A 27984-nucleotide genomic window follows, 5' to 3' on the forward strand; every position below is an offset into this window, starting at 1 on the left:
CTTTTCTTTTCTTTTTTTATTGTTATGTTAATCCCCATACATCACATTTTTAGATGTAGTGTTCCATGATACACTGTTTGCGTATAACACCCAGCGCTCCATGCAGAACGTGCCCTCTTTAATACGATCACCAGGCTAACCCATCCGTCCACCCCTCTCCCCTCTAGAACCCTCAGTTTGTTTTTTAGAGTCCATCGTCTCTCATGGAGGTAAGGGGTTTTTCTACTTTAGCATTCTCAACATTTGGGAGCTGGATAATTCTTTGTGGAGGGGGCCTTCCTGTGCACTGTGGAATGCTGAGCAGCATCCCTGGCCTCCTATGCATTAGATTCCAGTAGCAACCCCCTAGGTGTCTCCAGACACTGCTGAATGTCCCCTGGGGGCAGAATTCCATCCCCCCCCAACTAAGAACCACTGACTTAGGTGAAAATTAACAATAATTTAAGATGCTGAAGATCAAGCCAGAGTTTCTTAGCACTCTGAGAGTGCTGCCTCTTAGATCAGCAAGTTCATAGCACTTGCTAAATAGAGATGAATTCTCACGGGGGAACAAAGGCAGGGACATCAACACATTACCATAGCCAGTTAGCTCGTTGGACTCCTGTCACCAGTCCACAATGTTTTGTAGACTGTTAATTTCCCATTAAGGAACCATGACATTTAATAAGCATTCCGCCATTTGGCTCCATAGGTGGAATGAAAGTGTGAGGACCCTGTAAGTTTCTTTTTACATTTTTAATGAGGGATGACAGCTATGTTCACTCACCCAGCATTTATTGAGTGCTTTCTATATGAAATGTCACATATTAAGTCTCTAACAGCATCACAAAATGACTGAAGTCTTTCACACAGGCCAAATTACCTCATGGAAGGAATATTAATTCATTTGACTGGCAGTTATTAAAAGCCTACTATGTGCCAAACCACACACTAGGCTCTGGGTAGAAGGTGCTGGAAGGAAGGATATTGTTCCTATACTCTTAGAGCTTGTAGAAAAGCAGTGTTTCTCCAAGTGGGGTCCTTGGACCTGGAGCATCAGCATCATCTGGTATGGATTGAATTGTGTCCTCCCGAAAATAGGTGTTGAAGTCTTAACCCCCATTATCTCAGAACATGACTTTGTTTGGAAATAGGGTTTTTATAGAAGTAAATAAGGTAAGAGGAGGTCATTAGAGTGGGTTCTTTTCCAGTAGGACTGGTGTCCTTATATAAAGGGGAAAATAGGTACAGAGACATATTCATAGATAGAAGACCAAGTGAAGATACACAGGGAAGATGCTGTGTGAAGATAGGACTGAAGGGATGCATCTACAAGCCAAGGAACACCAGGGATTGCCAGAAACCACCAGAAGCTGGAGGAGGCAAAGAAGGATCCTCCCCGAGAGCTGTCAGACAGTGTATGGACCTGCCAACTCTCTGACTTTTGGCCTCCAGGACCGTGAGAGCATAAATTTCAGTTGTTTTCAGCCACCCAGTTTGTGACACTTTGTGATGGCGGCCCTAGGAAACTCAGACACCTGGGAAGTTGGTAGAAATGCAAGTTCTTGGTCCCTACCGAGATCTACCAAATCAGACCCTGTGGTACGTATGGAGATCCTGCAATCTGTGTCTTAACATGCCCCCCGGGGGGGGATGTTGACATACACCAGAGCGTGAGCACTGCCGATACAGAGCAGGAATTCTCAACCCTGGCTGCAGCCTAGATTCGCCCGGGGTAGCCTTAAAACAAAAACAAAAATCGTGTCTTAGAAATTCTGATAGGAATTCTGATAGGATGGTGCTAAAAATGGCTGGTCTGCAACAATCTCTCTCAAATGTTAGCACGCGTGGCTCAGCAGGAATGGCCTCACGTGGGGGTTTTGTGAAAAGCCAGACTGTGATGCAGTAGGGCGGGTGCAGGGCCTGAGGATCTGCATTTCTAACACGCTCTGGGGCGAGGCCATGCTGCTCCATGGCCGACGCTTTAAGAAGCAAGGGTCATACAGTACTCATACTAAAGTTGAGAGAACTAACAGCTGATAATTATTGGATAAGACAGACATGCCCTTTGCCTCACGGGGCTGCATCCTGTGTAGGGCTTATGCATTATGCATTATACTGGCATGACCTTACAACCTGCGAAAGTGTCCGACAAGGTAGAGCTGAGTCTTAGATCAGGCAGAACAATGCTAACTGCTGAAACAGACAAACCATAATTTCTCAACAGCTTAACAGACGAACGATTTCTTCCGGGAGGCTCAATGTCACATGGGGCTTCTGGGATCTAGGTCCTTCCAAGTTGGGCTATGCCCTTCCTTTAGTTTCCTGAAGCATTCCCAGTTTAGCTACTGGGTGGGAAAAGAGAGTGAGGGGGTCTCATGACTTCTACCAGGTTCCACTGTCTCTGATATGTGGCCCTACCTAACTGCCGGGGACGCTGGGACATTGAGTCTAACTCCATGGCTAGAGGGAAAGGAAGTGGGTTTGGTGAACACACTGTCTCTATCACCATCTGGAAAGATGAGTCAGGTTGATCAGACGAAGAAAGGGAGGGAGTAGTAACAGTGTGAGGTACCAAGAATACACAACGAATGTTTGGTAAAGGATCACAAACTAGCCAAATTTCCATAGCTTGTCTGGTTCTTATTTTCCTTATAGGAACAATTATGATAATCCACCTCCGTCTCCAGTGCTTTAATAGTAGGACATAGTAAAACATTTCTAAGGGACTTGAAAAGACATCTCCCCAAAGGAGACATACAAATGGCCAACAAGCATATGAAAAGATGCTCAACATCACTAATCATTCGGGAAACACAAATAAAGACTACTAGGAGATACCATCTCACCCCCATTGGGATGGCTACTATCAGAAAAACAACAAGTATTGGCAAGGCTGTGGAGAACCTGGAACCTCGTGCGGTGTTGGCAGGAATGTAAAATGGTGCAGCTGCCATGAAAAAGAGCATGGCGGTTCCTCAACAAATTACAAATAGGATTAGCATACCATCCAGGAACCCCACTTGTGGGTACCCAAAAGATTTGAAAGCAGGGTCTCAGAGATATTTGTACACCCATTACATAACTGCTTTATTCACAACAGCTAAAATGTGAAAGTAGCCCAAGTGTCCATTGAGACAAATGGATAAGCAAACTGTGGCATATACAGACGATGGAATATCATCCTTAAAAAGGAAGAGAATTCTGCAATAGGCAGAATATGCAACATGGAGGAGCCTTGAGGACATCATACTTAGCTAAATAAGCCAGTCACAAAAAGACCAAGACTGTCTGATTCCACTTACATGAGCTACTTTGAGTCATCACAATCACAGAGACAGAGTAGTAAAATGGTTGCCAGGCGCAGGGGGAATGGAGTGGGGAATCACTGTTCAATGGGTACAGAGTTTCAGTTTTAAAAGGTGACAAGAGTTATAGGTGGAGATGGTGGAGATGGTTGCACAACATTATGAATGTATTCAATACCACTGAACTGTACACGTAACCACGGTTAAGATGGTTCATTTTATGTTATCTGTATTTTACTATAATAAAAAAATCGAAAAAACACTAAGGAAGAGTGTTGGCAACTTCCTAATATTCAACAGGCAGATGGGTTATAGATGTATCTGGACTTATTCCCATCATCCTTGGTCACTGGACACTAACACAGACCAGAGGCTGGAGCTGGTGGCTAGGTTTAGAGTCTGAGATGAGACTGGCATGTGAGCTGGGGAATGAACAGGAGTGGGAATAAAGACTTCAGCCAGATGTCAAAAGGAAGCCAGGGCTGAGTCTGCATCTCTTTACAGTGGCCTCCATAGCTGTCTTGACCAAAAACTCAGTGTCATGGTCTGACAATAACACAAAATATTTTTAAGTAGGTTTTGTCTAGGACAAGCCACCTAAATATTATTAAGATTCAGAGCCAAAAGAATTGTATCTAAAGTCAAAGAATGAGCTGTAGAGAGAGACGGCTTATGGATGGAACTTCAGAAAACTGTATGGACAATGCCCAGATCAGGCAAAAATCTCTCTTTGATATTCCTAATAGTGGATGCTATTTGGCTTTTGACTGCCTGAACCCTCCTTCAAAGGTCGAGCTGAAATCTTTTCCTCTGGACACCACACCTCTCTGGGGCCACAGAGAGAGAACAAGTTGAATCTCTCTGCATGACCTTGGACAAATACTTCACATCCCTATGCAGCAGTTTTACAGACTATAAAGTGGGAAAAGTTTGCAACTTTCTGAATGGAGTTCTTGTGAGGACAAATTGAGTCCCTGACACATAGAAAGGGCTCTGAAGACAACAGCTAGAATTAGCATCATCACTCTTTGCAACCCTTGAAAACATGGCTCTCCCATCTGTCTCCACACCTTCTCCCAACCCCCGGTTGTACTGCTCCTCTTTCAATTCCTCAACTTTTCCTTGTCTTAGAGTTCCAAGGCTCCTGCTTTTGTCTGGATTATCATTTCCCCAGTTGTGTTCGAAGGAGACTAGATTCTCAAGGTACTAGCAGTAATTCCTTGATAAACAGAGTTTCTGAAACATGTTGTATACCAAATGCTCTCTTGAAGGTTTACAAGGTATTCTGGTATAATAAACGTTCTGAAGAGGCCTCTCTTCAGAGGAGAACTGTTTGTGTGGGTTCAAGGGTGTGCCCTGTTTGCGGAACTGTAAGGAGGCATGGTATTTGTGATGGGCAACTAGTCATTGACTAATACGGCTTTTGTTTTTGTTTTTACAAAATTGTATATACCCTTCAACCAGCTGTGCCCATTCCAGATATTCAACCCGGAACCACTCACACATGGGTCACTCACATTCATATGTGTTTACTGTGTCTTTGAAGATGCCCCACAAATATCTCTTTCAACCTCGCCCCATCTGCTGGTAGAACTATGCCTTTCTTTCTATGCCTATATTCAAATCATGGAGTAAAATAATCACAGGATAGCACCAGGGTGATGCCAGTCCACCAGTCTATATTTTTCCTTGATGGATCTACCATTCTTTCTGTATCCCATCCACAAGGCCATCCCATTATCTGAGGATTGCATTCCTTTTTCAAAATATTCCCTCAACTTCCACTCCATAGTTTGAGTATAAATTTGGACTCAATTGCCTGGGTGAAATCTCATAAAAATCCTTTCAACTGAGACTGCATTTTTTTTTTTTTTCTCCTCCACTAGATCACAGATTGTTGGTCTGTCTTAACTGGTCATTTCAGTCTCGAGATGCTGATTGATCGTCTATGGAGATGAGCAGAGAGTAAATGCTTTGGGCGACACTGATGACTAATGCCCGGGAAATGGTGCAAACAGAAATAAATCTGGAAAGAAATAACCTGAAGTTACCCAGAAACAAACGCATTTGTGCACAATCCAGGCAACAAGAGCCAAAGCTTCCCATGTCCCCTCCTAATCTTTATAAATGATTTTCTCCTGAGCCACTTGGCATATTTCCATTATGGCCTTCTGAATATGTATAGACACAGCAGGTAATTTAAGATTACTGCAAGTGTCTGACAAAAACATAGTGCGTGTTCAACTTGTTTAGGAAACATCTTAATGACAAGCAGAGCAATTTATGGAGGACATATTTTTATAGCACAGTAACATCAACATTTATTATTTGGGCCATAACTGGGAAAGAAAACAGACTTCCCCCATTTAGACAACAAAATTAAATTCCTAGCAAGGCAATAGAGAAATAGGCACAATTTTGAATAAAGTTATGGTATAAAATGATATTCCTTTAGAAATATGGTAGAAAACATGGGAAGAATAGTATAATGGCCTGATCAGATATTCCTAAGATATAATTTTGGAGTACAATCCCTTCCGAGGGGCTAAAATTTGGTATTATAAAATTCAAGGTGATCTATCTACTAGAGACTTATTTTTCCCCCTGGAATTCCACTATATTAGGTAATAGTTGTATGTACCTATGATTTACAAATCATTTTTTCCCCATAGAATTAATATAATGTCTAAGGAGCTCCGGCCTTATAATTATAAAGGTTCTGACAAGTGTCACAGAAGTGAACCTCACTTAGATTAGGCTGGGTGTGGGCAGGCGGCTACTTCTCCTTCTCTGCCTCTGCATATTCCAATTCCTAAAACTCAAACAACTGTACATCTACCACATACAGTTTCTCACACACCATATATTCGGGTCTCCCTGATAAGGAAAACATCTGAATAAAATATTCAAGCCAAGAATTGCATTTCACCTTTTAAGCTGCCGCCTAAATTTCTACACAGGGGTGGCTACTGGAAGAACCACAGGACAAACTGACTTTAGAGATGGGCCAATTTATTGTCTCAGTTGGCTTGGCGGAGTCATGCAAAATTGCTGTTTGGTTTTATCCATTTGCTCAACACACACTTATTGTGTGCCTGCTATGTGGATGCAGTAGACCGCCAGGCGTCCTGAGACATGGCAGATGAATGCCTGCTCCTACTGCGGGGCTTCCATGTCGTTCAATTAAGTCATCACTTCCGTGAGTCGTTCTTGGTACTTGAATCCCCAAAGCTGCCATTCCAACATGTTTGCATGCCCTTAAAACCCACATTCTTCCTCAATACTCTTTCTCAGTAAATGAGCCAGGCTTCGGCTTCACTGAGAAGATGAAGGGCCATTGCCATGAGTTACCTCCCCTCCCCACGCCCCATCTCTCATGCTACTCGCACCGTCGTGGAGAGGCACTGGTGCCATCTTGGCCGCCTGTCCTTCCTTCATTCCTCACGGCCAGTCCATCTCGAGTGCTGCTGATTTTATCTCCTAAACAGTCCCGGAAGTTCCACCCTCCTCTCCGTTGCTACCACCAGGTAGCACATCACTGGAATCTCTTGTTTGAGCCAATGAGGTAGTGTCCTAGTTAATACTGTTTGCCTTGCCTGTCGGAGTCCAGTCCCTGCTGAGCTCACCAGCCTCATGTGAGCACCCAGACTCCTGTTCCTCTCCAGGCTCCATCCCACTGGCCTTACTCCAGTCTTTCATACTCACCATGCGTGCACTAGCCACAGGACTTTTGTTCCTGCTCTTCTCCCTTCCTGCAATGTTTTTCCTACCCCTTCTTGCTCAGTTAATATCACCTTATCCTCTGGATTCACTCCAAGTATCACTCCCATAAGAAGGCTTTCCATGACTTCCTTGGTCAGGTCAATCCACCCTAGTACAGACTCTCTAGAAACCATGGCCATTTTCTTCTTAATGCTTGTTCCCCTTGGTTAGTAAGTTTATTTGACTAATGATGGTCTCCTCTGCTAGGTCATAAGCTTCATGAAGACAACACCTGTTCGGTTTTTGATCATTTATCCCCATAGCTACTAGCAGAGTTTTGGGTCATAGTATATACTCAATAGATATTTATGGACAGGATTTCTCAATGGCTCACAATGACAAAGATGTCCACGGCTATCTGTGGGTGTTTATCCAAATGCTTTCCTGGGGGAATTCCTTTCACTAACCAATCTAAGAGATCAGCGAGTCAAGGCTTGATGGTTGTTTCTGTTTTTTTAGCGGCTCCAAACACTTCCTCTGTGCCAAGCACTGCCCTAAACTCTTTCCGTGCATCCACTGATTTAATCCTCTGGACGCTCTAAGAGATGGACACTGTCAAGGTCTCCACTGTATGGATGGGAAAACTGAGGCCTCACTGTTAATTAAATTGTGCAAGACTACACAGTCCGTTCAGCATTATATTCCTAGCACCATGAGCAATACCCATCATGTACTAGGGGCCCAAGAAATATTTGTAGAATGAAGGAATGAATAGATGAAGTAGAAAGCTTGTCTATCCTAAGCCACAGATCCCTAAATAATTTTTTTATTATGTTCAGCTAGCCACTGTATAGTACATCATTAGTTTTTGATGTAGTGTTCAATGATTCATTAGTTGCGTATAACACCCAGTGCTCATCACAACACTTTTTCTTTTGATTTTTGAGTCTGCCCACTTCTTATGGTCCTTGCTGTCACATACTCATCCCCACCTTGGCCACTTTACGCCAGAACTTCCGTGTCCTACCTCCTCCCCCTGCACATGCTATTCACTGTCTCCACTTCATCCATCTACTATGGGGCTAGAGTGACTTCTAAATCCAACCAGACCCAGCACTCTCTTTCCCGGGCCTCTTTGGTGGCTTTTCATTGTCCTTTGGACACTGATACCAGTGCTTCATTTGGCCAACAAAGACCATGCTGTCTCTCTCCAGCCTCACCTCTCTCTTGTTCCTGCCTTCCATTTTGCCCCTGGCGGATGCCCTCTGAAAAAGGTTTGCCTCTGGGAATCACTATTCATTAGCAGGTAGGTTGTAAATAGCGCTGGTTCAAGCTCTTCTGAGCATGTGCAAATGCAATGAGCCCCAGCATAAAGTGGAACATCACATCAAGGGGAGATTTCCTACAGTCGCCTGTGTCCAGCACAACACCCACCACAGTCACCTGCTGGTCTTCCGGCAGGAGAGCTGAGTCTTCTGCTCTCCTCTCCCTAAATGAGAGCTGACTCTGGGGTAGACAGTAATAGGAGCAGGCAGAATAGCATGATAATGGGGATCTTTTTAGCGATGTCTGCTGCCCTTGCATCCTGGCAGGTGCGGTTAGATTCTCTTTCAGAGAGCTCTGTCACCATGGGTTTGTGTTAGAAACAGCTGGTGGCTGAAGGACTGGGAACTAACGAGCCACACTGCTCGGATGCAGGAAGGGCCGTTGGCTCTCCCCGGGGACACTGCCAGACTCCAGAAGCCAGGGTCCTGGCCCACTGCATGGCTTGTTACCCATACTAGAGCCTCACGTGGCTTAATGGGACCAAAGCTCTGCCAGGAAGGAGAGGGAGAGGAGTGCTCAGGTCCCAGCTATCTTGGATAGTCCAGCAGATGGTCCACAAGTAACGTGAAGCGCTATTGGCTGCCAGGCACCATATGCAGAGACAGCCTAGTACCCCGACGTGGCGAAGGCAGAGCGCAGTCTAGCTGGGAGAGAAACGGCCACTGGGCACTCTGCACTCTGCATCCGGTCAAGGCCATGCTTGGATGAAAAGCAACAGTGGGGAGGAAGGTTGGAGGAGGGGTTGAAGTGAGAGGCGGGGTGCCAGGTACTAGAAGGAAGCTGTTATCCTAACAGCTCGTCACCAGCTTCATGCAGACCCAACTGGGGGCATTCAAGGAGAGAGCCCCGATCCTGTCCGGACACAAAGCAGGATGTCGGCTCTTTATTCTGAGGGCCTCGTCCGAGGATGATGGAGCGACTCCAGGAAGGTGAAAACGCCATCTAAATGTTGGAGAATGTGTCCAATGCGAGATTCATAAAACTTCGCACAAGGTCAGCTTGATAGTGACTCCATAAAATTCCAGAAATGGAGACCTACAGAGACTGACTTTACAGTCCACTCAATTTGGCGATATTTCTCAACTGAGGCCTTCACGTCTTAGGCTTTAATTGGAAGTATTTAACCTATCACAGATGATCATAAATAGCACTGGGCTGAACGCCCCCAAAATGCTCATTTCAAATACATGAAACTCTTCACGGGCCGGCAGGAAGAAGGAGCAGAGCTCTGCTCTGGATGGAAGACAGATGATAATCTTCAAAGAACACTCCTCATGGCCAGCTCAGCAGCCGAATCCAACACCCCCTTCTTGCAACTCCAGGGAAGTCATTACACTCTTTCTCACCCCCCTTTAAAAGGCCCTTCTTAGCCAGCCCTTTGCTCTCCTACTTCGCTAGGACTGCATTTTCAACTTTCTCTTTCTAAGTGATTTTAGTAACATCTTATTACAAATGCAATATTAAAATAACAGAGATCTAAGAAAAACATTAGCCACAGTTCCATAATCACCTAATCAAGTAAATGCTTTGTTTATTGATATTCTTTTTCATCTTTTTTTCAAATATGCATATTCATTTTTTTTCCCATATGTGGTCACTTTATAGATAACATTTTCATTTCTGGCATTATATGGTGATTAATTTTCCTTTTTGCTTGTTTTGTAAAATCTTCCTTCCCATTATACAACACCCCTGCCTTTTCCTATTCTTACAAGATCCTATAAAAACACATACGAGGAATTTTTGCTATGTCTTTTTACAAAAAAAATAAATAAATAAAAAAAATTACGTGGACACTTCACTACTTAAGCCACCTGCATTGCTTTGGGCCAGGAAATCAGAGACGCCAACAGTTGGTTTTAAAAGCCACATACCTTTTCACAGAATGGATGTAATACTCTGTACTCTGGATGGACAGCTAACCTTCCTTCTGCTTTTTGCACTACAGAAAACAATGCTTGCCCAAACGTCCTTGTATATCCATCTTCAAGTACTGGGGTTTTATTTATTGATATTTTTTTAAGGACAGCTTTCTAGAAGTCGGGTTGCTGGGTAAAAGGTGATGCCTGTTAATAATTTTAATATATATTACCAGGGTAGCGTGGAAGTGGCAGAGCTAGGATACAAACCCATGTCTACTGGATTCTAGAATCTGAACTCTCAACCATTAATCTCTAACTTCACAGATGTCCCACGGTGGGACTAGCAGCACACTTGCCTAGGTGTGCAGTGTTTAAAAAAAAAGCAGAGGGCTTTAGATTTTCATACTTCCTACAATGAATCCACTGTATTGTAGCCAGGTGGGCCAAGCAATTTATTTTTATTTTTTTTAATGTTTTATTTGTTTATTCATGAGAGTCAGAGAGAGAGAGAGAGAGAGAGAGAGAGGCAGAGGCAGAGGGAGAAGCAGGCTCCCCGCCTAGCAGGGAGCCCGATGTGGGACTCGATCCCAGGACCCTGGGATCATGACCTGAGCTGAAGGCAGACGCTTAACCATCTGTGCCACCCAGGTAACCTGCACCAAGCAATTTAGACAGAACTACCTAGCTATTCGTCACTGAGCATGACCACTCTTGGGACATTTCTCCAGGTGACTCCTGCTAATTAAAGTGTGGCACGGCCATGATTCCTCAACCAGAATGAATAACAAAGAAAAAGAAAATCCTGGAGAAACTTGCATTGAGCCATCTCTATCTTGACTAAAACCAAAGCTGAACCATAAACGGACTATTTATAAATCAGGATGAAAGTAAGAGTGCATCCAGCACAGAACACGTTTTTCAGTGATTAGAATTTTTCATATTGTTCAATGCAGTTATATCTGAGTGCCAGTTGGGGTATCTAGAAATAGATGATCTTATATTTACAGCAGTGAACCCCTTTGAAACCAGATTCATGCTATTTAGACATGAATGTAAGTGCCGTCACAAGGGGCTCTTGCAAGAGCCCAGAGGGGCTGCTACTTTTTTTCAGCACCTGAGAATAAGCCTCATAGGAGCTGATGTTTTACTATAAACCCTACAGAAGGTTAACAGCTAATTCAGACAGCCCAACTGAAATACAAGGAGACATTTCCCTAAGGAGAAGACATTAATGGAAAAATCATTTCATGTTTGCATTTTTAATTTTGCAATTTAAAATCTCTCTAAATACACTTTCCCCTTTAAAATGTGATTAACCAAAATTTCCCCATCTTTATTATGGCAAATAGCCAGTTATAGTATTCCTTTTGGAATAGCAGCAGGGGCATTATTTAGATTTAAGGGGGAAAGCATGCATGAAACTGTTATTAAAACTGAATGTATTTAGTTATCACAGCTATTAAGAGGATTATTAAGGAGTTTGTGCAAGTTTTGGATATGTAGATGGAGCTAAATCTGTGTATGTGTTTGGTAGGGAGCATGCTTGTGGCTCATTGTGTGTACTTTTAATTAAATGTTCTGTTGGAACCTGGAGAGTCTAGCCCTGCATTCCCAATAAACTACTGGCATGCCCTCGGGTGAACCCATCCCAGAGAAGACCTTGAAGGTTTCTTCTGGTTCTAATACCATTTGAAGTTTTGTTGGTAATTAAATAATAAATGATTATTATGGCCTTAGTGGGAAAATACAGACTTGTTTCCACATTACAGTCCAATACTGATACCCGTGATCTCCAAAGTATTGAATTTGGCGAATGACATTATCCCTCCCATGACCACAGTGCCAGTCACAGGTGCTGGAGTTGTGGGGTACCCCACGGGGCCAGGCCCTCACCGGGTGCTGTCTCAGCCTCCACGTGCTGGGCCCTCTCAGGCGTACTGATGAGCCTTATCTTATAAATGAGGAAATAACTCGGGGGCCCAGGGACATCTCTATAATGCTATGGGTAGATGCAGGTTTTTAAAATATTAATGAGCACTCAATTTCTCTACCCCTGTACTACAATTAAGGCAATTGAGAGAACTCTCTTTTCCTCCAAATGTCCACTCTGTCTGCTTTGAGATAATACCTGGGACTCCCACAAAGTTGCGCTGCCCCCGAGCTGGGACGGAGAACGAAAGTAAAGGAGGGGCCTGTGCTGGCTGGCCTGGGAGGTGAGGGGGGCGTTTGAACTTCTCTGTGGCTCTTACCCGACTTCTGGATGATTTTGAGTCCCAATGCCAGCACGAAATGGCTCTGTGACCTTGCTTTAATCACCTAACCTCTCTGAGCTATATTTGTAAAATAAACATCGAATGGTACCACCTCATCAGGATGCTGCAGGAATGAAGTGAGTCAACACTTTTCCAGCTGCAAGACGCTGGACAAATGATGCTGTCACCGTTTGCCTGTGGTCCGGGGTTGAAATACCAGGACAAAGGGGAAGGACAAGGATGGCAAGATGTAAGTAATAGTAAGAGTCAAGAGTAACTGAGCGCCTACTACGTGTTGGGCTGACTTTACCGTACTTTACAAGCACGAAACGACTTAATTCTCACATTGTCCCAGAGAGGCAGGTACCACTGTATTCCCACGTTACAGGTAAGGACACCAAGGCACAGAGAATTGAAATAACCTGCCCAGCAGGTTGGTGGCAGGGCTGGGGTTGGGACAGGGCTGTCTGTCCTCAGAGCCTCACGTGCACCACCAAGCCCCCACCGCACATCACAGTACCCTTCTAAGAGGGCATGCTGAGAAGTAGAAGGGACTTATTCCAAAGCTTCCAATGCTTAAGTCGTGGTTCTGAGTGGCGTAGATCTTATATCTGGGCTACATGATGGAGCTATTTTTGCCCCAGCTTGAGAGCAGGCACCCTGCAGTGGGAAAACAAACCCACTGCAAAAAGATCCAACAAAACAATCACAAGAAACCCTGCAAACTAAGCCAAAATCCCACAAAACGTCCCCCCGACGCCCTGCCATGATTGAGGGAAGCCCCAGATGACCGGCCCCATGTCGCCGGTGGTGGCTGTAGGATTCCAGGGGTTTGGGGCCCCCCTCCAAGGCTGGGTTGGTTCCCTGTGGCTCGTGTAATGACCTATCACAGACGCGGTGGCGTTAGCAACACACAAGTATTATCTCACAGTTCCGGAGCTCAGAAGTCCAACAGGGGACTCCCTTGGCTAAAATCACAGTGTCAGCAGGGAGGATTCCCTCTGGAGGCCCTAGGGGAGAGTCCGTTTTCTTCCCTTTCCGGCTTCTAGAAGTTGCCCACACTCCTTGGCTCGTGGCACCTCCTTGGCTCTCTTCTTCAGTCCCCACGTCTTTTCTGACCCAGCCAGTGAAGGTTCTTTAATTAGACAGGGTGCCCCCAGATGACCCAGGATAATCTCTCCATCTCCAGGGCCCCATAATCACTCTGCAGTGGCCCTCGGGGAAGGTAATGGGAATAAGCTATCATTTACAAGTGTAGATTTTGGAGTCCGAGGAACCTGCGTAACAAATTTCAGATCCACTGCTTTGCCAGGCGAGTGACAGACACCCTCATGGTATCAGTTTCTAGAGCCTTTATAATGGGCACAGCACTAGAGTTCGTGTGTACATGCCATTGTTCAGAAGGCTAAGTAAGTTTGTGTACAAGAAGCAAAGGTTCCAGCATAAAGAAAGAGCTCAAGAAATGGCAGGTATCAGGAAACGGAAAGAAGCTGATTTAGACCTCGGATGCCTGGTCAACCCAAGGACTCCCTTCCGCTAGCCACTGTGATTGGTCCAAAGGGTGGGCGTGTGACCCCAACGCAGCCCAGCGGAGTCTGTCCCTGGGGTTGCGGTGAGGACGCGCGCGGGGAGAGAGAAGTCCCCTTCCAAGCAAGTTGCCATCTGATGGCAGCGTGCATACCTCAGACTAGTAGTTCTCTTTAGAGATGAGAAAACCGGGACTCCAAAACGCTAAGTATCATGTCTAAGTTGACACAGCAAGACTATTGTTCTGGTGGCCTCTCGTGCGCGTGTGGGATTGGCAGCTTACTCAGCCCCACCGCTTACAGCCTCATCTCTGAGCCCCATGGCTTTGCAAGCTTAGTATTGTAGCCCATGAAAGATGAAGAAACTTGGTGTTCAGGGGGCTAAGGGCTTTGCCGAGGTCTCTCAGCCAGTAAGGGGGAGCATAAAGATGTGAACTCGGGCCTTTTAGGTCTACTCACTGCTCCTCGGAAGTCATGTTTGAACTTTCTGCTTCTGTAACTGTAAAGGACTCGTAACAATGTGTTTACACATCTTCCATTCTATTTCTGTATAAACACACTAAAGAAGTATCTATTCCTTCACTGGGTCTGGTATGAATATATTACCCACGTATATTATATGCTGATTTATTCTTCAAATAATGCATTATTCATTCTCTAAACTGCACATAATGTAAATCCACAAGACTCTCTGTGAAAACAGATCTATTGAATGGTAAGGTCGTGACAGATATGGTGACATTTCAACTCTTTTGGGTCTTTGTTTCATTAATTTATACAACTGTCATAACACCCACATCCTGTGGGTGGGCTGCCAGGCAAGTGATGTAGAGCTATGATCTGAGGATGTTGGTTGGAGGATGCCAATTATTACACTGGTCTCTGCAGGTACGGGAGGCTCTCCTTTTGGGCTGGGGCAGAGAAAGTGACCTGTGTTCTAGGGACCTGATTCAGGCTCTGGCTGTGTCATCTTCCCAGGAACAGTGGGAACTTCTACGAACTGTAGAAGGTGGGACTCAAGTGTTGGGAATGGGGTTTGCTATCACCCTGGCCTCTTCCCCTGTGTTCACTGTGGGCCCTGGAGCGATGCAGCAGGTGGGGAAGATGGACAGGGTGTGGCTGTGCAACCAGATAGGCCTCTGGAATGGACTTGGAGGGTTTAGGAAGAGCCCCAGGCAGCTGCTAGGGAGCGGCACCCAGAAGACAGTCTGGGCACAGAAGTCAGTGGACATCACGGGTCTAGCACAGAATAATGGGCTGTCCCTGGAGTGGATCCAGCTCAGGAATGGGAAGGTGATGGGTGCTAGGTGGATGCATACACGTGGTGGGTGGTCCTGGTGTGGAGGCATTTGTCAGCACAGTGCGGGCCACCGTGGTGGATTCTCGGGTGGGATGTGAATCTCTGTCAAAGGAACATGGATGGAGCAGGGCATGTGATGAGACAGGAGCTTGGGTTTAGAAAGTCTAAAGAGGACTCAGCTATCAGGCTCAAAGAGCCACATGTCGATCAGGAGGAGTATGACGCTAGACCAAAACAGCCAACCTGCCAACCTGGCTTCCCTCCACCCGTGTACCCCTCTGCTCCTTTACTAGCACCTGCTGAGGACGTGCCAGGGATGGTGGCTGGTGCCAAAGCTACAGGGGGAATACAATGGACGTGGATCCTGCGCCCATTACCTGTGTGTGTGGCGGGGGGGGGGGGGGGCGTGACACCACAGCTGCATTATTTATTTAGATGGGGACAGGTGCATGAAAGAAAAGCACCTCTGAAAGGGGCTCTGGAGGAGAGTGTAACTGTGGGCCTGGGGGTCAGGAAAGGCTTCGCCAGAACTTGAAGGGTGATTTTAAGTTAACCAGGTAAGGATATAAATGAAGAGAGTTCTAGGCAGATGTGACAGTGCCTGCTAAGGTCACAGGTCTAAAGGGGACTGTGTGCTGCTGATGGGGATCATGCTGAGAAGAGTCACTAGGTGGCAGAGACTGGGGCTGAGTTTTAAAGTGTTGGGAAAAAATACTTTAAGTCACTGGGGTTGAGATGGGCTGAACCTACAGATGGGGCCAGATGGCCTCCGTGCAAAGTCCCTGAAGAATACACAGCCCCGAAGCTGGAATGCAGGCCAGCCTGAGGCTGTTTGTCACCACCTGAAATTCGGTGGCGGTCAGACTCCGACCGGCCCAGTGGCTATGAAGTCAGTGCCCCCCACCTGCTAACGACGAGCAGATCCACAGGTGTTTACAACCCAGTGCGCTCAGCGACTTTGCTGTGCTTTTTATTTTCATTTATTGAATGGTATAAAACTCGACATTTATTGGCCACAGACCATTTCCATGTTCCTGTAACCCAAAAATGGTTACATTTTAAAAAATGAAGTACTACCTGCTTCAAGTCTGTAATAGAAACCAGGCCTCACTGGCATCTGCTGAATTATTAACATTAGAAACTCCGTGGTTGCCCTATTATGCTGTGGAGCTTTCTTCCCCAATACACTTTATTACACGTACTTGTCTTACTGTTGACAGTCCATAACATGAAGTGACATAAGAGGGAAGTGTATGCTCCGTCTGGTAAATGAATAGATGATGTCAGCAACTGACTGGACACATTTTGACGTGACCCGCTATAATGGATGGGGGCAGCCATGATGGCCTTTCCGTGAAGAATGAACACAAACATGGAGGCTGCAACAGGAGGGCCGGCTACTATGGCGGGCCAGAGGCAAGCGGGAGGGGATGACTCCCTAATAGGAGGCCCCCGGAGGGAAGGGGACTGAAGGAGCGGAACCCCCCTGACAAGGGAGAACTGGAATTGCAGGCCCTGGTTGGGAGCCATGAGCAGGCCCTTCATAGCTCATGGGCCGATCTCCAGCCACATCAACCATGTGGGGTGCTTACTCTCAGAAAATCACTTGAAAAATAACCACACTTTCCCAGAGCAGCCACTATGCTGTTTCATTTAAACTTCAACAACCCCCTAGAGCGACACTATGAGCCTCGTATTATAGGTGAGGATATTGAAGATCCAAGAGGTCAAACTCTTTTCTCAAGGTCTGTCAACTCAAGATCAGTGGCGAGACCAGCACTAACCAGGCCCATCTGACTCTGAAGCCAGCTTGGAAAGAGCAACGTTCTTTTCAGTAGGCGGCTGGTCTCTACGCACACGATTGAGATTGATTTCTCTAATATCCACCTGTATCAGCCAAGGATCACGTCAATATTTTAAAACTTATACATCCTTTTACGCCTCACAAGGGGTTCTGACAGTGTGGTCATCCAATTCTTGCAGCAGACTGTGGGATTTTACTGTTGTTGACAACCCAGAATTAAGGACCCTGCTGAGGGGCCCTTGGCTATTAATACTAATATTAGCACAAGAATTCAGGGGCTTTGTTTTAGATTATTGGTTTTTCCATTTTTGTTTTGTTTTGTTTTCTTCAGAGAGCAAAGAGTATCCTCCCTCTTGAGACACTCCACAGTCACACCTGGGGATTACTTTATAATTTAAAACCATAAAGCCTTAAAGCCAGAAGAAACCTGAGAGGATGAGAAATAATTACTGATAGCTACTATACGGGGTGGCATGTGCAAGAATTTAAATTAATCTGTGATAGAAAAATGCCAGTTTTCCATTTCAGTGACGCAGCAGTGAAATGGCATCTCCTACTTAGCTATGTTTACTGTAGTAAAGGAGAGTGTATTGTTATAAAAAGCATATGAAGGCAGTGGTAGACTGATATGGCAAGGTGAAACTCCTAAAGCTGAGGTTTGGGAGACAAGGGTTGAACCCTAAGGAGAGGTTCTTCCTGTGAAACCTACCCTTGGTGGGGGCAGCCCATCACTCTCCTTTCGAGGGATTTCTCTCACTTGGATGAAGATTTTGAGCCTGGCAGGGCCGAGGCCCGGGTCATAAGGTAAGCCCTGTGCCCTTCTCCAGCTGGTGCCCCTCATCGCCCTCCACGCTTTGCTCGGTCAGCTGCAAAGCTAGCCTCGTCCCCTCCTGGCTCTGAAGCTGATGTTGCCACATTGCTGACAGCGTTCCAGTAAACCCTTCCAGAACAATTTTATAGACTGGGAAGCCATAATCAAAATTGGCAGTTGAGCGGCAAACATACACTTTGGCAAAACTATATGCAAACAAGAACCTGGCTCTAATACATCCCTAGAGTCGATGCTGACGATGATATCTAGGCAGAGATGATTTTTGCTTAAACATACCATTCGTGGTCTCCAAGACTCAACACAGCCCCAAGCACCTCCCTCAGGGCAAGCCCTCCGCCCATTTTAGTGTACATCCATGTCCGCCCCACCCAGGCCAAGATACTCACATTCTCCCTCTGCAGCAGGCTCTCCACGTGCCATCCCTCCCAGGGGAGTCACCATTCTGAGCTCTGTTGCCACCTGTTGGTTTTGCCTATTCTTGAACTTTACACAAATGGAATTGTACAGAATACGTTCTTGTGTGTGTGGCTTCTTTTATTCAACATTGAGCCCGTAAGTGTCACCTCTGTGTACAGCAGTTCATTGTTTTTCATTACTGCTTAATTCTATCTATCTACCTATATATCCATCTATCCATCCATTTGTCCTTCTATCGGTCCATTCTCCCTTCCTTCCTTCCTTCCTTCCTTCCATCCATCCATCCAACCATCCATCCATCCATCCATCCTACTGTCAATGGACATTCCCATTGTTTCCATTTGGGGGCCATTATGAAAAACACTGCTGAAACTATTCTTGTGTGTGTCTTTGGTGGGTAGAGACATTGAGTCTCTCAGTGACACACTAAGGAGATAAAATTGCTGAGTTATAGGGTATACGGATATTTGGGTTTTAGTACATATTGCACAACACTTCCAGAGTGCTTCTTTAAACAAGCCTTTTTGGACATTTTAGAAATGGCTTTAATTCATTTTCTAGACAACTTCTCTGGCTCCTGATCAAAGGGTCTATAAACTTGTAACTGGATTAGTCTAATATTCAAGGTATTATAGTTAAAGTGGCTAATTTTCTCTCTCTTTTAGCTCACTAAATTCCCTCAAATGAGGAATGTAAAACTGTGATATGAAATTCATTTTTATATAAGTGTTTTTTTTGAAGTATTAGCTCTTTCTGTGTTTCTGGGATATTACTGCAGCCACTCACCGGTTCTTCTAGAGGCTCCAGGCTGGAGGCTGCTTTGTGTCCACAGGTCCCAACTGCCCTGGTTGTTACTGGGCTCTAATGCTGGGCCCGGGCACCCCGTATTTCTGATTGTGCTTCCTGAGTCATCCCGTTTGGCTGAGGCTCCTGGCATTTCTCTTTCCATCCCTGTGTAGTAACGGTCTCCTAATCCAACTAAGTAACTTCCCAACACCTAGCCTCAGATTTTATTTTATTTTATTTATTTATTTATTTTTTAAAAAAGATTTTATTTATTTGACTGAGAGAGACACAGCGAGAGAGGGAACACAAGCAAGGGGAGTGGGAGAGGGAGAGGAAGAAGCAGGCTCCCTGCTGAGCAGAGAGCCCGATGCGGGGCTCCATCCCAGGACCCTGGGATCATGACCTGAGCTGAAGGCAGACGCTTAACGACTGAGCCACCCAGGCGCCCCTAGCCTCAGATTTTATTTTATTTATTTATTTTTTTAAAGATTTTATTTATTTATTTGACAGAGAGATAGAGAGAGAGAACAAGTAGGCAGAGAGGCAGGCAGAGGGAGAGGGAGAAGCAGGCTCCCCACTGAGCAGGGAGCCCGATGCGGGGCTTGATCCCAGGACCCTGGGATCATGACCTGAGCCGAAGGCAGCCGCTTAACCGACTGAGCCACCCAGGAGCCCCTAGCCTCAGATTTTAAATGTGTCTAATCCCTTTCAAGCTCCGCTCTCCATTCCTCCACGTTGCATAGGCTTCCAGGCCATGGCTTATGGGTATTGATAAAATTTAGTGGTTCGGGAACTGGGACCAACACATCCTAGCTCTGATGTTACTAACGGAGGAGCGGGGAGGGGTTAGTGACTTCACTGCTCTCAGGCTCCGTTTCCTCCTCTATAAAATAGAAATAATAATTGCACCTGCCTCAGAGGGTTGTTGTGAAAATGAGATGGGACGGACTATGAGAAGCCCCATGCCCAGCACTTAGTGTAAACTGTTATTGTTATTAACGCTACAATAAAGGCTTCAAACAGTCCACTTTCCCCATTCATACATCACTTTGTTCCCCACCACCTTACAGAGACTCTAAGCAATTCTCTCTCCCCTGCAGAGCTTCTGCCCTTTGGATTCATCTTGAAGGCTCTCAACAAGCTCACCTTATTTCCCAACTCCAACTGCAACAGAGAAAGTGACTTCCTGGTGACTGTCCTGCTCCCCCACATTTCTCACCCCCTTCCAGCTGGCTGGGGCCAAACGCCCACTGCCAGCCAATGGCAAGTGTCACTTACAGGTTGGAGCATTTGGCTCTTTCTTCCTCTGCCACAGCCGCTGAAAAGGCCTTGTGCTCCACACACTGTGTGTTGGCAGAGCCCCTGCCAGCCTGTGGCCCTCAGCAGCTATGTGGGGCAGAGCTCCCAGCAGACCCATTTCGGACCTGTAGCTGGGCAAGAAAGAACGCTTGGTGTGTTATGCTATGAAAATGTTGGTGCTAACTTGTTACTGCAGCAGAGCTAGTCTAGCCCTGACTAATGCTCCAAACTTTACACTGACAATTGGTTAATGAGCTCTTTTGGCCAGTCCCCATTCCTTAGCTGTCCTGGAGGGAATTCCCAGGCTGCATAAAGCCCACTCTCCTAGGACCCTTGCAGAGCCACCCTCTTGAGCAACCTCTTATGCTGGAACTGGCTGTGCCAGTGAAAGGTTGGTTGCAGCCAGTGACCCTCAAGACTTTCTGGAGTCTGTAAGAGATTCTAGGAATTCATTTCACTTTGCCAGCAGTACTAGACTCTCATCCAGGAAAACATGACAATCAATGTATCTAGACTTCTCTCAATTCCTTAAATATGCCAGTAACTTCTTAAATTCACTGGTCCCTCTGCCTATAATATTTTTACCCCTTTACCTCCTTTCCTGGCTAACAATCTTCAAATCTCAAAATAAGTGCCACTTCCTCCAGGAAGCCTTCCTCGATTCCCCCAACTTGGTAAGGAACCATTAGCTATCTATCCCATGCCACCCAAACTTGCCCTTAGCAATGCTCAGAGCACCTGCACGTTTTGTTTAGTGTCTTCTCTGTTAAGCCATAAATTTCATGATGACAGGGGCTTCAGCTGGCTTATTTACCACTCTACTCTCCTTCCCAAATTCTGCACCCGGAAGAGAGTAGGTGCTTACAAATTATCCGCTGATCCATAAAAATTATCCGCCTTTACAACTAAGAGGGAGACCAATTTAGATAGCTGGCCTCTTCAATGCGAGTAAGCAAGCTCTCACATTAAAAGCCCATATCTAAGGGACGCCTGGGTGGCTCAGTCATTAAGCGTCTGCCTTCGGCTCAGGTCATGATCTCAGGGTCCTGGGATCGAGCCCCGCATCGGGCTCCCTGCTCAGCGGGAAGCCTGCTTCTCCCTCTCCCACTCCCCCTGCTTGTGTTCCCTCTCTCACTGTGTCTCTCTCTCTCTGTCAAATAAATAAATAAAAATCTTAAAAAAAAATAAAAAGCCCATATCTAGAATGAGATGACTCGAGATAGCCCATAACTCATTGTACTGTAAAGAACTGTTTCCCACAATTTGCTTTCTGCAAAGTTTAGTTCCATTTTGAAAATACAAAATAAAATCAGATCCGTGGCTTCTTGATTCTGCCTTATACATTAGCTCATTGAGATGTTGGCACTATTTTTATGGGCTAGAAATTAGTGGCATGTTCATAAAGAGAAATGCCATGAAAGCCTGGCTCCAGATCTCCAAATTACAGAGCGCACACAATTCTGATGAATAGAGAACCCCAGAACAGAGCAACACTCTCCAGACAGGCTCAGTGTTGAATTATTTGGGCTTTTCATCCTTTAGCATTACAAAGAAAAATTTCAAACAGAGCAAAATGCTTGGAGAAAACTTTCTACCCACCCCTTGGAGTCAACGAATGACAGAAGCTATCCCAGGACACCCCTTTCTATTACACACTCTTATGGCAAAGATAACAACCCCCCACATCATCTTGGATGGGGTGTTGGAAAACCAGCTTTTTTGAATAAACCACTAGGAGCCATTTTTGAATTAATTTTCTGGGTTGGAATAGACATGGAAGCAACTCAATCAATAAAAAGAATATGGCAACGAGATCCACCCACATATATCAGCTTTTCATGTCTTGTTTCTGGCATATCTATATCTGTATCTCTCTATACGTCTAGTTTTAATGCTGTGCAAGAGTACATGACTACATCATGAAAAGCAACTTAGTGATTTATTTTATTTCTAAACAAAATGAATGCTTTGGTTGGCGTGTTTTTTTTTTTTTTATTCCCTCGTACACTCAACAAAATATTGTGGCTCTTGGTAAAAGAATATTTTTTCCCCCTGTTTATAAAACCCTCCTTCTCATATTTTGGTAATATCTCTGTTGTGACATCTACAAATTCGAAGTCTTTGAGAAAATCTGCATTGCTTTTTAACGTTGAACACTTTGACAGTTGGGGCAATTTTCTCATCGCTCACCCCAGAGAATCTGAGCTGCTCTCTTTCTAGCTCGTGCATCAAGGGAAATTACAAGACAGTGCAAGTTTTCTCTGCTGATTACAGAACCCCTCTCTGATTGTGCCACTGAAAAAGACCAAACACATGCAGACATTTGAAATAAGAACCAGTCCTGACTGTTTATTACAGCTTGTTAACTCTTCCTGAGTCCATAAAACGACAGTAACTCGACGTTACTGCAGAGAAGAGAGCGGTGTTTTCAGAGGCGAGTGGCGCGTAAATGAATTTTGCAGCGGTTGTTTCGAAGCTTCCGGAGCTCTAATCAAAGAGGCTTGAAGTCGGGTGGGAGAAGCCTTGAACGTAATGCAATCCAACCAGCCGGATGAGGTGTGATTCCTCATGGATAAACTCGTTAATTGCTCAGAAACGTGCCACGACTTAGCCCAAACGCTCCGCCACTGAGCCGCAGCTCGAGGGACGCCAGCAGGCTGCGTGAGCCTGGCAGGAGGCCACCCCTCCCAGCCTACTTTTCTCCAAACGGGGCTGATGAGTGCCCCGGGGCTGCCATAGCCAAGCACCCGGGGGCGCTAGTCCACGCGGCACAGAAGGTAATAATGGCGCCCACTGCACCAGGTGGTTGTGAGGATTAAAAGTGTGGGACTACACAGAGGGGACACAGAGGAGTGCCTGTCACACAGGGCAGGCACGATGAACGTGGCTGTCCTAGCAACTGCCTCCACGTCCAGGCAGGATTCCTGGATTCCTGCACGGCACACACAGGTATCTTCATCCTAAGGACAACGCTTTCAGCTTCTGGTGACAGACGTTTAGCCTCCAAGACAGTTCCCATTGGGCATATGAGGCATATGAGGCAAATGTGGGGCCCAGACGTTCTCTTACCTTTTCTGCCCTGCATTTTCCTCCCCTTTGCCCGCGTCTTTACTAACTATTTGGAGCCTGGAGAAGGGCTGGCCAAAGTGTGATCTGGAAACTGATTCATGGCCGTGTTTGTTTCTGAACCTGACAACGAACATGTTTGCTTTGTGCCTTCTGGAGAAGTTTGCCAGGGACACACAGCTGCCGTCGACCGGTCTGTAAAGGGGTCCTGATATTTTGGAACGGTGGTCGTTCTGGTCCTCTGCCACCAGCCTTTCCATCTGGCGTCCTGTGGTCAGGGTCTGAGTGCGGGGCTGTGTGATCACGGTCGTATTCAGACCTGACCACTGATCTCTGCTCGATGCTTCACAACTTGGGAAAAAAGTAAATCCAAGTCAACTTACTTTGTTTTAAAATATGCTTCCTGTGGTACTAGCAGGCATTATGGGCTCAAAAGCTAATTCTTGAATTGTTTTACCAGCATAATCCTGGAGTTTAAAGTGAAGTTCAACCCAAACAGATCTGTGCTTTTCTTTCTCCTCCTCTTATTTTCGTCCAGTCTCTGAAACAGTTTCTGGATTTAGCTGAATTCAGGATCAGAGTTAAAACGCGCGCTGGGTCTGATCCGCGGTTCTCAATGGTCGCCCGGATTGACATCACCTAGAGGGTTTGTTGAGAACAGAGTGTGGGTCCCTACCCACACAGGTTCAATTCAGGAGGTCTGGGTGGGGCTGGAGACTTTGTTTTTTTCAGAGGTTCCTAAGGGATGCGGAGGCTTCCGGTGCACACTTGGAGAACAATCTAGATCAATGGTATTGATCAGTGTCTCCATGAATGATCATGGGGGACAAATTTCTTCCCCAAGTATTTCCTTTCCTTTTTTTTTTTTTTTTTTTTAAAGACGTAGTTTCCAGTGCTACCAGTGAACACTGAGGGCTAACCACATGCTAGAGCCCCACACCAGGCAATTGTCCTGTGCGGTGGGTGCTGGGTGCTTTTATTCGCCCCCTTCCAGGGTGAGATTGGTTAGACAAGCTGCCCAGGTCCCCACAGCTAGGAGGTGAGAGACCCCAGGGCCTGGGTCCTTAGCTACTGCAGGCGTTGGGCTCACTTCTCAGGAAACATTCAGACAGAAACATTAGAAACATTAGGGTTCTAGGTATCCAAGCTTAACCCCTTCCTCCTTCATTTGGGACTTTAGTCTTCATCCTGCCTCCTGTAACAGTTGAAATATTTTCTCCTTCTTCTTCCTAGTATCTCACATTAAATTACGGGATATTTATTTATATCAGAATGTTTACTGCTCTTCAGCAAGGTAAGTATAATGAATTTGCTCATATGGTTATATTTGCTTGATTTTGTTCACTCTGAGATCACTGCTTACCTTCTTCCGTGTGCCTGTGTGTGTGACTGTGTGCGTAAACCATCCTTTCTTTTACGAGAAAAAGGTAATAATGATGTTTCAAGTTCTTTTAAAAAAGATTCTTCCTTGGCAAAATAAAAAGTTGGTATCTTTTTGACGGTCCTCAACATTTTGAGGAAAGGGTGGGTTTTTTGGTAACATTTCAAACCCTGGGCCCCACGGGCCTAGATCACTGATGATCTGAGAGTTCTTTAGCAGGTGTAGTTGGTCTCCCTTGGTTCTCTGCATTTGGCTTTTCCAAGACACACACGCACGCATGTACACATACCCACGCACACGCACACACACACATGTGCACACGGGCACGCATACACTTTTTCAAGCTAATCATCTACACAGGTGGGTGGGAGAAAGCATGCCATTTGGGTTATAAAGTCTGGTTCTGTCTGTAAGTTGGTGGACAGACACCCCAAGCACATGTTGGCAATGAGACCCCAGCTTCTAGTCCTGTTCCTGGGTCTCTTCTTTTCTGTGGAAAAATTCTGGGCCGCCTCCCTTCTCTCAACATTGCCTTATTCCAAGGGTTAGCTGACAAGTTACCTCCAATTTTTTGATAACATTTTGAGAGATGGAAACTTTTGCCAAAGAAAATTATTCTCTCATTGGTGTGTTGTGTATTTTTAATATTCCATTAGACTCAGTCCACTTATCTCTATAATTTCAAATTGTACCCTATCACTTATGGGCTGCAAAAAGATTTTCACAGGCAAGTTCAGTCCAATTGTGGGATGGTGTGTTTATCAGTTTCCTCAAAATGTCATCTAAATTCATATTTCACATTCTAAGATCTGTGCTGTGTTCTCTCTCCATCTCGTAGAGCAAAAAATTACACACATTCAACTATCACTTCTAATATGAATAAAAAGTGTTCTTCACTTTATCTATTTGAAACCAATATCCCTGAAGAATTTAAACATCTCACTTTTTTCTTTTATTTCTCACAAAATAGCCCCAGGAGAAACCCATCAGACACATCTGAGCCATCCATTCAGAGGGCTACGGGCTCAGTCAAGAAAGCAAATCCCATTTGTAAAACAAGGCAAAACTAAAAAAAAAAAAAAAATCTATTAATGTTGAGTTAATGACAGATGCAAAGATGTGCCAAAGGCATCATCAGGTTTCTGATACTCTGTCCAGGTTCTTTTTTTTTTTTTTTAAAGATTTTATTTATTTATTTGAGAGAGAGAGAATGAGAAACAGAGAGCACGAGAGGGAAGAGGGCAGAGGGAGAAGCAGACCCCCTGCTGAGCAGGGAGCCCGATGTGGGACTTGATCCCAGGACTCCAGGATCATGACCTGAGCCGAAGGCAGTCACTTAACCAACTGAGCCACCCATGCGCCCCTCTGTCCAGGTTCTTGCCACCTGGCCACCTATCAGCTGTGTGACCCTGGACAAGTTATCTACCCTCTCTGAGCTTAGTCTCCTCATGTGTACTGTGAAGAGGGAACAGTTCCCCAAACTCAAGGAGAGTAAGAATTCAATGGGATTTCATGGAAAGTATTTGACCCAATGCCTGGCTCACACTGACTCTTTAATAAAAGTTAGTTCCTACTATTAGTACTACTTTTTATTGCCAAATAAGGACTCTTTGATAAATGAAGTTTGTTTCATTCCCTCTGATTTCTTAACCTTTGCATTTATATGTTTTCTTCCCCCTGCCAGGAACAGTCATCCTCTTCCTCGTCCCAGAAACTGTTTTCTTACTCTCTAAGTCAGAGGTCAGAGGTCCATGGGCCACAGTGGGCCCACGACCTGCTTTTGTAAATAAAGTTTTATTGGAACCTGGTTGTGCTCATTTATTTATGTATTGTCCATCACTACTTCTGTGCCACAATGGCAAAGTCGAACATTTGCAACAGAGACCATATGGCCCACAAAACCTCAAATATTTACTGTGTGGCCTTTGACCGAGGAAGTTTGCCCATCACTGCTGTAACCTCCCAGCTCAGGACATCCCACTCCTGGCCACCCTCCTCAGCCCTCTGAGAGGCAGACCCTGAGACCATGATTTGGGTGTAAATAGCTTATCCAGGAGATGACCCCAAGAAGCACAAGGGAGGAAGGGGGAGAAGTGAGCCAGAAAATGAAAAAAGCCATGCATGGGGCAGTGATGAGCAGGTCACTGCCATGGGCAATGGGGTTCAATCCCACAGGGAGACTGCTTACAGCAACCTCGGAGCTGTCCCACTCGGAGGGTGAGGCTGGGGTATTCGCCTCCTTCTTCTCTCTCAAAGGCTCAAGGCTGCTCCTGAGCATTAACTCCCGAGCAAACTGAGCACAGGCTCATAGTGAGACAAGGCCTCAGGAAGGCAGCTGCAGGGCTGGAGAGGCCAACAGCCCACTGGGATGGTGAGTGCTGGGGGATCTGGGCGGCCACCAGTCTAACCCAAGAGGCAGGGCCGATGGGTAATCAGGTATGAGGGGATGCACGATTTACCTCCAATTTCTCATTCCATCTCCTCCCTGCTCCCCTTTGGGTCTCCGGTAAGTTGTTGAACCAGGGTCACTAGAAGGAAAATACTGCCCTGATTTCATAGATTCTACAGCTGCTAATCAAAACTTATTTTTAAATTAAGTGATGAGACTTGAGGTCAATTTTTACTTAAAAACAAAGATGTTTGGGCACATCCCATGAGACAGGATCAGGCAACTCAGAGAGCCATGCCAACGGGCAGAGTAGTAGTAGATATGAACAGCCTAGCTCAGTTAAGCATTTCAACTGCCTTTGGAAAGGTTTTCTTGGTTCTCTAATTCCCTCCGAAAGAAGCAACCAATTATCATTATTCTACTGTTAAGAATGGGATTAGGACTATATACTAGTTAACACTGCTTTTAAACCCTGTTAAAGGACTTGGTCTTTCTGGTCAAATATGCTTTGAAAATATCGTGGGCTTCACGCGTATTTGGCTGAAATTTCCCCAAGTTCCTATACATTTTCTTCCTTCACGCAACTGTCTTCCGAGCCCCTATTAGGAAAAACGCTTCTGAAGTACGAATACCTTGCAAACCTCCTCAAGAAGCCCAGAGTTGACAGAGGAGAGAGAGATGATAATCAAAACCTTGTTTTTCCTCGTGATACCTTCATGAATAAGATGATAAATAATTTGCGTGCCAAAAGGAAG

At 45.5% G+C, this 27984-nt stretch overlaps 1 protein-coding gene across 6 annotated transcripts in view; it reads right to left on the bottom strand.

Annotated features, from left to right (window-relative positions):
- The window catches only part of CDH13 (cadherin 13), a 1404901-nt gene that overhangs the window by 196041 nt on the left and 1180876 nt on the right, over nt 1-27984 (bottom strand). The window lies entirely within an intron of this gene.

Source organism: Mirounga leonina, unplaced genomic scaffold (assembly GCF_011800145.1).
Source record: "Mirounga leonina isolate KUSES-001 unplaced genomic scaffold, KU_Mleo_1.0 Mir_180, whole genome shotgun sequence".
Classification (NCBI taxonomy): domain Eukaryota; kingdom Metazoa; phylum Chordata; class Mammalia; order Carnivora; family Phocidae; genus Mirounga; species Mirounga leonina.